The sequence below is a fragment of the Triticum dicoccoides genome, chromosome 7A, assembly GCF_002162155.2.
Source record: "Triticum dicoccoides isolate Atlit2015 ecotype Zavitan chromosome 7A, WEW_v2.0, whole genome shotgun sequence".
Classification (NCBI taxonomy): Eukaryota; Viridiplantae; Streptophyta; class Magnoliopsida; order Poales; family Poaceae; genus Triticum; species Triticum dicoccoides.
Window position 1 is genome coordinate 464178774 of NC_041392.1, and position 9658 is coordinate 464188431.

Consider the following 9658-nt stretch of genomic DNA (forward strand, 5'->3'; position numbering starts at 1 on the left):
ACTGGATGCACTTCGTCTACAAAATGGAGAATCTCTTTCGAAGTATGAGGGTTTCATACGGAAACTCGTCTGTTACAAAGGGATTTCATTTTTTAACTTGTTTGAACTCCATAGTTTTTCTGTGTTCAAAATGCACCTTTCAAAGCCACATCATCAATTTTCAACCCTTTCTGACTTCATTTGTTATTTTTCATGCATTTACTGATTATTTTGAGCTATAAGACCCTGAAATTGAAAAGCATTTCAAATGAACTCTGAAAAGGTTGGAAAGTTGCATGGTATCATAATTTCACCCACATAGCATGTGCAAGAAAGAGAGAGGGTTACGGAAAAAACTGGATGCACTTCGTGTACAAAACGGGCAATCTCTTTCGAAGTGTGAGGGTTTCATACGGAAACTCGTCTGTTACAAAGGGATTCCAGTTTTTTTTACTTGTTTGAACAACATAGTTTTTCCGTGTTCAAAATGCACCATTGAAAGCCACATCATCAACTTTCAACCCTTTATGACTTCATTTGTCATTTTTCATGCATTTACTGATTATTTTGAGCTATAAAACCCTGAAATTGAAAAGCATTTCAAATGAACTCTGAAAAGGTTGAAAGTTTGCATGGTATCATCATTTCATCCACATAGCAGGTGCAAGAAATTAGAGAGGGTTACAGCAAGAACTGGATGCACTTCGTGTACAAAACGGACAATCTCTTTCGAAGTATGAGGGTTCCATACGGAAACTCGTCTGTTATAAAGGGATTTCATTTTTTTAACTTGTTTGAACAACATAATTTTTCTGTGTTCAAAATGCACCATTCAAAACCACATCACCAATTTTCAACCCTTTCTGACTTCATTTGTTATTTTTCATGCATTTACTAATTATTTTGACCTATAAGACCCTGAAATTTAAAAGCATTTCAAATGAACTCTGAAAAGGTTGAAAGTTGGCATGGTATAATCATTTCACCCACATAGCATGTGTAAGAAACTAGAGAGGGTTACAGCAAATACTGGATGCACTTCGTGTACAAAACGGACAATCTCTTTCGAAGTGTGACTGTTTCATACAGAAACTCGTCTGTTACAAAGGAATTTCATTTTCTTTAACTTGTTTGAAATCCATAGTTTTTCTGTGTTCAAAATGCACCTTTCAGAGCCACATCATCAATTCTCAACCCTTTCTGATTACATTTGTTATATTTCATGCATTTACTGATTAGTTTGAGCTATAAGACCCTGAAATTGAAAAGCATTTCATATGAACTCTGAAAAGGTTGAAAGTTGGCATGGTATCATCATTTCACCCACATAGCATGTGTAAGAAAGTAGAGAGGGTTACGGCAAAAACTGGATGCACTTCGTGTACAAAACGGACAATCTCTTTCGAAGTATGAGGGTTTCATACGGAAACTCGTCTGTTACAAAGGGATTTCATTTTTTTAACTTATTTGAACTCGGTAGTTATTCTGTGTTTGAAATGCACCATTCAAACTGACATCATCAATTTTCAACCCTCTATGACTTATTTTGTTATTTTTCTTGCATATACTGATTATTTTGAGCTATAAGACCCTGAAATTGAAAAGCATTTCAAATGAACTCTGAGAAGGTCGAAAGTTGGTTTGGTATCATCCTTTCACCCACATAGCATGTGCAAGAAAGTAGTTAGGGTTACAACAAAAACTGGATGCACTTCGTGTACAAAATAGACAATCTCTTTCGAAGTATGAGGGTTTCATACGGAAACTCGTCTGTTACAAAGGGATTTCATTTTTTTAACTTGTTTGAACTCCATAGTTTTTCTGTGTTCAAAATGCACCATTCAAAGCCATATCATCGATTTTCAACCCTTTATGACTTCATTTGTTATTTTTCATGCATATACTGATTATTTTGAGCTATAAGACCCTGAAATTGAAAAGAATTTCAAATGAACTTTGAAAAGGTTGAAAGTTGGCATGGTATCATCCTACCACATAGCATCGGCAAGAAAGTAGAGAGGGTTACGGCAAAAACTGGATGCAGTTCGTGTACAAAACGGACAATCTCTTTCGAAGTATGAGGGTTTCATACGAAAACTCGTCTATTACAAAGGGGTTTCATTTTTTAACTTTTTTGAACTCCATAGTTTTTCTGTGTTCAAAATGCACCATTCAAAGCCACATCATCAATTTTTAACCCTTTCTGACTTCATTTGTTATTTTTTTTTCAGGCATTTACTGAGTATTTTGAGCTATAAGACCCTGAAATTGAAAAGCATTTCACATTAACTCTTAAAAGGTTGAAAGTTGGCATGGTATCATCATTTCACCCACATAGCATGTGCAAGAAATTAGAGAGGGTTACGACAAAAATTGGACGCACTTCATGTACAAAACGGACAATCTCTTTCGAAGTATGAGGGTTTCATATGGAAACTCGTCTATTACAAAGGGATTTCATTTTTTAACTTTTTTGAACTCCATAGTATTTATGTGTTCAAAATGCACCATTTGAAGCCACATCATCAATTTTTAACCATTTCTGACTTCATTTGTTATTTTTCATGCATTTACTGATTATTTTGACCTATAAGACCCTGAAATTGAAAAGTATTTCAAATGAACTCTGAAAAGGTTGAAAGTTGGCATGGTATAAAAATTTCACCCACATAGCATGTGCAAGAAACTAGAGAGGGTTATAGCAAAAACTGGATGCACTTCGTGTACAAAACGGACAATCTCTTTCGAAGTGTGGCGGATTCATACAGAAACTCGTCTGTTACAAAGAAATTTCATTTTATTAACTTGTTTGAACTCCATAGATTTTCTGTGTTCAAAATGCACCTTTCAAAGCCACATCATCAATTCTCAACCCTTTCTGATTTCATTTGTTATATTTCATGCATTTACTAATTATTTTGAGCTATAAGACCCTGAAATTGAAAAGCATTTCATATGAACTCTGAAAAGGTTGAAAGTTGGCATGGTATAATCATTTCACCCAAATAGCATGTGCAAGAAACTAGAGAGGGTTACAGCACAAACTGGATGCACTTCATGTACAAAACGGACAATCTCTTTCGAAGTGTGGTGGTTTCATACAGAAACTCGTCTGTTACAAAGGAATTTCATTTTTTTAACTTGTTTGAACTCCATAGTTTCTCTGTGTTCAAAATTCACCTTTCAAAGCCACATCATCAATTCTCAACCCTTTCTGATTTCATTTGTTATATTTCATGCATTTACTGATTATTTTGAGCTATAAGACCCTGAAATTGGAAAGCATTTCATATGAACTCTAAAAATGTTGAAAGTTGGCATGGTATCATCATTTCACCCACATAGCATGTGCAAGAAAGTAGAGAGGGTTACGGCAAAAACTGGATGCACTTCGTGTACAAAACGGACAATCTCTTTCGAAGTATGAGGGTTTCATATGGAAACTCGTCTGTTACAAAGGGATTTCATTTTTTTAAACTTATTTGAACTCCGTAGTTATTCTGTGTTCGAAATGCACCATTCAAACCGACATCATAAATTTTTCAACCCTTTATGACTTCTTTTGTTATTTTTCATGCATATATTGATTATTTTGAGCTATAAGACCCTGAAATTAAAAAGCATTTCAGATGAACTCTGAAAAGGTCGAAAGTTGGCATGGTATAATCCTTTCACCCACATAGCATGTGCAAGAAAGTAGTTAGGGTTACAGCAAAAACTGGATGCACTTCGTGTACAAAACAGACAATCTCTTTCGAAGTATGAGGGTTTCATACGGAAACTCGTCTGTTACAAATGGATTTCATTTTTTAACTTGTTTGAACTCCATACTTTTTCTATGTTCAAAATGCACCATTCAAAGCCACATCATCAATTTTCAACCCTTTCTGACTTCATTTGTTATTTTTCATGCATATACTGATTATTTTAAGCTATAAGACCCTGAAATTGAAAAGCATTTCAAATGAACTCTGAAAAGGTTGAAAGTTTGCATGGTATCATCATTTCACCCACATAGCATGTGCGAGAAAATAGAGAGGGTTACGGCAAAAACCGGATGCACTTCGTGTACAAAACGGTCAATCTCTTTCGAAGTTTGAGGGTTTCATACGGAAACTCGTCTGTTACAAAGGGATTTCATTTTTTAACTTGTTTGAACTCCATAGTTTTTCTGTGTTCAAAATGCACCATTCAAAGCCACATCATCAATTTTCAACCCTTTCTGACTTCATTTGTTATTTTTCATGCATTTACCGATTATTTTCAGCTATAAGACCCAGAAATTGAAAAGCATTTCAAATGAACTCTGAAAAGGTTGAAAATTTGCATGGTATCATCATTTCACCCACATAGCATGTGCAAGAAAGTAGAGAGGGTTACGGAAAAACTGGATGCACTTCGTGTACAAAACAGACAATCCCTTTCGAAGTGTGAGGGTTTCATACGAAAAATCGTCTATAACAACGGGATTTCATTTTTTAACTTGTTTGAACTCCATAGTTTTTCTGTGTTCAAAATGCACCTTTCAAAGCAATATCATCAATTTTCAACCCTTTCTGATTTGATTTGTTATTTTTCATGCATTTACGGATTATTTTGAGCTATAAGACCCTGAAATTGAAAAGCATTTCAGATGAACTCTGAAAAGGTTGAAAGTTGGCATGGTATCATCATTTCACCCACATAGCCTGTGCCAAAAAGTAGAGAAGGGTTACGGCAAAAACTGGATGCACTTCGTGTACAAAACGAACAATCTCTTTCGAAGTATGAGGGTTTCATACATAAACTCGTATGTTACAAAGGGATTTCATTTTTTAACTTGTTTGAACTCCGTAGATATTCTGTGTTCAAAATGCACCATTCAAAGCCACATCATCAATTTTCAAGCCTTTATGACTTCATTTGTTATTTTTCATGCATATACTGATTATTTTGAGCTATAAGACCCTGAAATTGAAAAGCATTTCAAATGAACTCTAAAAAGGTTGAAAGTTGGCATGGTATCATCATTTCTACCACATAGCATCGGCAAGAAAGTATAGAGGGTTACGGCAAAAACTGGATGCACTTCGTGTACAAAACGGACAATCTCTTTCGCAGTATGAGGGTTTCATACGGAAACTCGTCTCTTACAAAGGGATTTCATTTTTTAACTTTTTTGAACTCCATAGTTTTTCTGTGTTCAAAATGCACCATTCAAAGCCACATCATCAATTTTTAACCCTTTCTGACTTCATTTGTTATTTTTTTCATGCATTTACTGATAATTTTGAGCTATAAGACCCTGAAATTGAAAAACATTTCAAATGAACTCTGAAAAGGTTCAAAGTTTGCATGGTATCATCATTTCACCCACATAGCATGTGCAAGAAAGTAGAGAGGGTGAGTGTAAAAACTGGATGCACTTCGTGTACAAAACGGACAATCTCTTTCGAAGTATGAGGGTTTTCATACGGAAACTCGTTTGTTACAAAGGGATTTCATTTTTTTAACTTGTTTGAACTCCATAGTTTTTCTGTGTTCAAATTGCACCATTCAAAGCCACATCATCAATTTTCAACCCTTTTTTACTACATTTGTTATTTTTCATGCATATACTGATTATTTTAAGTTATAAGACCCTGAAATTGAAAAGCATTTCAAATGAACTCTGAAAAGGTTGAAAGTTTGCATGGTATCATCATTTCACCCACATAGCATGTGCGAGAAAATAGAGAGGGTTACGGCAAAAACTGGATGCACTTCGTGTACAAAACGGACAATCTCTTTCGAAGTATGAGGGTTTCATACAAAAACTCGTTTGTTACAAAGGGATTTCATTTTTTTAACTTGTTTGAACTCCATAGTTTTTCTGTGTTCAAAAGGCACCATTGAAAGCCACATCATCAATTTTCAACCCTTTCTGACTTCATTTGTTATTTTTCATGCATTTACCGATTATTTTGAGCTATAAGACCCTGAAGTTGAAAAGCATTTCAAATTAACTCTGAAAAGGTTGAAAGTTTGCATGGTATCATCATTTCACACAGATAGCATGTGCAACAAAGTAGAGAGGGTTACGGAAAAAACTAGATGCACTTCGTGTACAAAACGGACAATCTCTTTCGAAGTATGAGGGTTTCATACGGAAAATTGTCTCTAACAACGAGATTTCATTTTTTAACTTGTTTGAACTCCATAGTTTTTCTGTGTTCAAAATGCTCCTTTCAAAACCATATCATCAATTCTCAACCCTTTCTGATTTCATTTGTTATTTTTCATGCATTTACGGATTATTTTGAGCTATAAGACCCTGAAATTGAAAAGCATTTCAGATGAACTCTGAAAAGGTTGAAAGCTGGCATGGTATCATCATTTCACCCACATAGCATGTGCAAGAAAGTAGAGAGGGTTACGGCAAAAACTGGATGCACTTCGTGTACAAAACAGACAATCTCTTTCGAAGTATGAGGGTTTTCATACGGAAACTCGTCTGTTACAAAGGGATTTCATTTTTTTAACTTGTTTGTGACGCCCCCGATTCAATCGTACACTAATCATACACGCAAACGTGTACGATCAAGATCAGGGACTCACGGGAAGATATCACAACACAACTCTACAAATAAAATAAGTCATACAAGCATCATAATACAAGCCAGGGGCCTCGAGGGCTCGAATACAAGTGCTCGATCATAGACGAGTCAGCAGAAGCAACAATATCTGAGAACAGACATAAGTTAAAAAAGTTTGCCTTAAGAAGGCTAGCACAAACTGCGATACAGATCGAAAGAGGCGCAGGCCTCCTGCCTGGGATCCTCCTAAACTACTCATGGTCGTCGTCAGCCTCCTGCACGTAGTAGTAGGCACCTCCAGTGTAGTAGGAATCATCGTCGACAGTGGCGTCTGGCTCCAGGGCTCCAGCATCTGGTTGCGACAACCAGGTAGAAGGAAAGGGGAAAAGAGGGAGAAAAGCAACCGTGAGTACTCATCCAAAGTACTCGCAAGCAAGGAGCTACACTACATATGCATGGGTATATGTGTAAAGGGCCATATCGGTGGACTGAACTGCAGAATGCCAGAATAAAAGGGGGATAGCTAATCCTGTCGAAGACTACGCTTCTGGCAGCCTCCGTCTTGCAGCATGTAGAAGAGAGTAGATTGAAGTCCTCCAAGTAGCATCTCCAAGTAGCATCTCCAGTAGCATCTCCAGTCGCATCGCATAGCATAATCATACCCGGCGATCCTCCCCTCGTCGCCCTATGGAAGAGCGATCACCGGGTTGTCTGTGGAACTTGGAAGGGTGTGTTTTATTAAGTATCCGATTCTAGTTGTCATAAGGTCAAGGTACAACTCCAAGTCGTCCTGTTACCGAAGATCACGGCTATTCGAATAGATTAACTTCCCTGCAGGGGTGCACCAACTTACCCAACACGCTTGATCCCATTTGGCCGGACACACTTTCCTGGGTCATGCCCGGCCGCGAAAGATCAACACGTCGCAGCCCCACCTAGGCTCAATAGAGAGGCCAGGACGCCGGTCTAAACCTAAGCGCGCAGGGGTCTGGGCCCATCGCCCTGAGCACACCTGCACGTTGCATACGCGGCCGGAAGCAGACCTAGCCTAGTGGCGTTCCAGTCCAATCCGGCGCGCGCCGCTCAGTCACTAGCGTCACGAAGTGCTTCGGCTGATACCACGACGCCGGGATACCCATAACTACTCCCACGTAGATGGTTAGTGCGTATAGGCTCGTAGCCAACTCAGATCAAATACCAAGATCTCGTTAAGCGTGTTAAGTATCCGCAAATGCCGAACAGGGCCAGGCCCACCTCTCTCCTAGGCGGTCTCAACCTGCCCTGCCGCTCCGCCTCAAAGATCCACTCGCGGGTGCTCCACCAGCCGACCCGACTTTAGTCTCCACATGTATCATGTATAAAGTATATAGTATATACCCGTGATCACCTCCCGAGTGATCACGGCCCGATAGTATAGCACGGCAGACGGACAAGAATGTAGGGCCACAGATGAAAATACTAGCATCCTATACTAAGCATATAGGATTGCAGGTAACGGTAACAACAGTAGTAACAAGGACAGGCTATGCATCAGGACAGGTATAATCAGAAAGCAGTAACATGCTACACTACTCTAATGCAAGCAGTATAGAGTAGAATAGGCGATGTCTAGTGATCAAGGGGGGGGCTTGCCTGGTTGCTCTGGCAAGAGAGAGGGGTCGTCAACTCCGTAGTCGAACTGGGCAGCAGCAGCGTCGGTCTCGTGGTCTACCGGAGAGAAGAGGGGGAAGAAACAATGAATACCATGCAAACATATGCATATCGATGCATGACATGACAAGTAACGATGCTAGGCGTGCCCTAATGTGGTATGAGGTGGTACCGGTTAAGGGGGGGAAACATCCGGGAAAATATCCCCGGTGTTTCGTGTTTTCGGGCAAAGGAGCCGGAGGGGGAAAGTTGCGAGTTCGATAGGTTAGGGGGGTGTGGCGGACGAACGGACTGTGTATCCGGATTCGTCTCGTCGTTCTGAGCAACTTTCATGTTGAAGATATTTTAATCCGAGTTACGGATTAAAAGATATGATTTTCTAAAGATTTTATTAATTCCTGGAATTTAATTCATTAATTAATTAATTCGAAAATGGATTTATGATGTCAGCATGATGTCATGCTGACGTCAGCAGTCAACAGAGTTGACTTGGTTAACCTGACATGTGGGTCCAGTGGGACCCACCTGTCATTCTCTGTTTAGGTTAATTACAGATTAGATAATGTAATTACTATTTAATTAACCTAACTAGTTAATTAAATTAATTAAACCGGATTAATTAACTTAATTAATTCATTAGATAATTAATTAATTATTAATTAATTTTATTAAATCTTTTTTTATTTATTATCTTCTTTTTTTAATTCCCTTTTTTTAATAAAACGTTATGGGGGCGGGCCCCAATTGTCATGGGGCCAGGGGAGCCTATGCGGGCGTGCGGTTACGGGCGCCACCCGAACAAGCACTCGCCCGCAGGGCGGGACGAGGCTGCCGAGGCGCCAACGATGCGGCACGCCGGCGCGGCCAACCGGGGCCACGGCGGGCGGAGGCGAGGGGTGGGATTGGAGGGGGAGGCCGGCGCAGATGGTCGCGGTGGCCGGCGGGGTCGCCACGGGCGGTCTCCAGTAGAGACGGCGAGCGGGGCGACGTGAGGAACGGGGCGGCGCGCTGGCCGTGGTGCGTTGAGCGCGCCTGGGCACGCGCGTGAGTGCGGTGACCACGGCGGGGAGTAGAGAGGGAGCGCGGGGGGTGCGGCCATGGGCGCGGCCGGAGCAGGACCGAGAGGAGGGGAGGGGCGAGGCGGAGCTCACTCAGGGGGGTGTAGGGCACGGGCAGCGGGCGTGACGGCGGTCGGGGAGGACCGGCGAGGAGGAGGACGGGGACGCGAGATCCCGCGACGACGGTGGAGCTCCGGCAAAAGGGGGCTCGGCGATGTGGCTCCAAGCGATGGCGAACCAGGGCGGTGGCCGATCCTGGCGAAGACGGTGAGGGGACTCCGGCGGAGCGGCCCTCGTGCGGCGCTAGTGGTGGTCGGGGCACGATGCGGCGGGGCGCACCCGGCCGGCGGGGCCTGCGGTGGGGCGGCGTCGTTGGAGGGGGGGTTGGGGCCCTCTGCCCCGATCCGGACGGGGAAG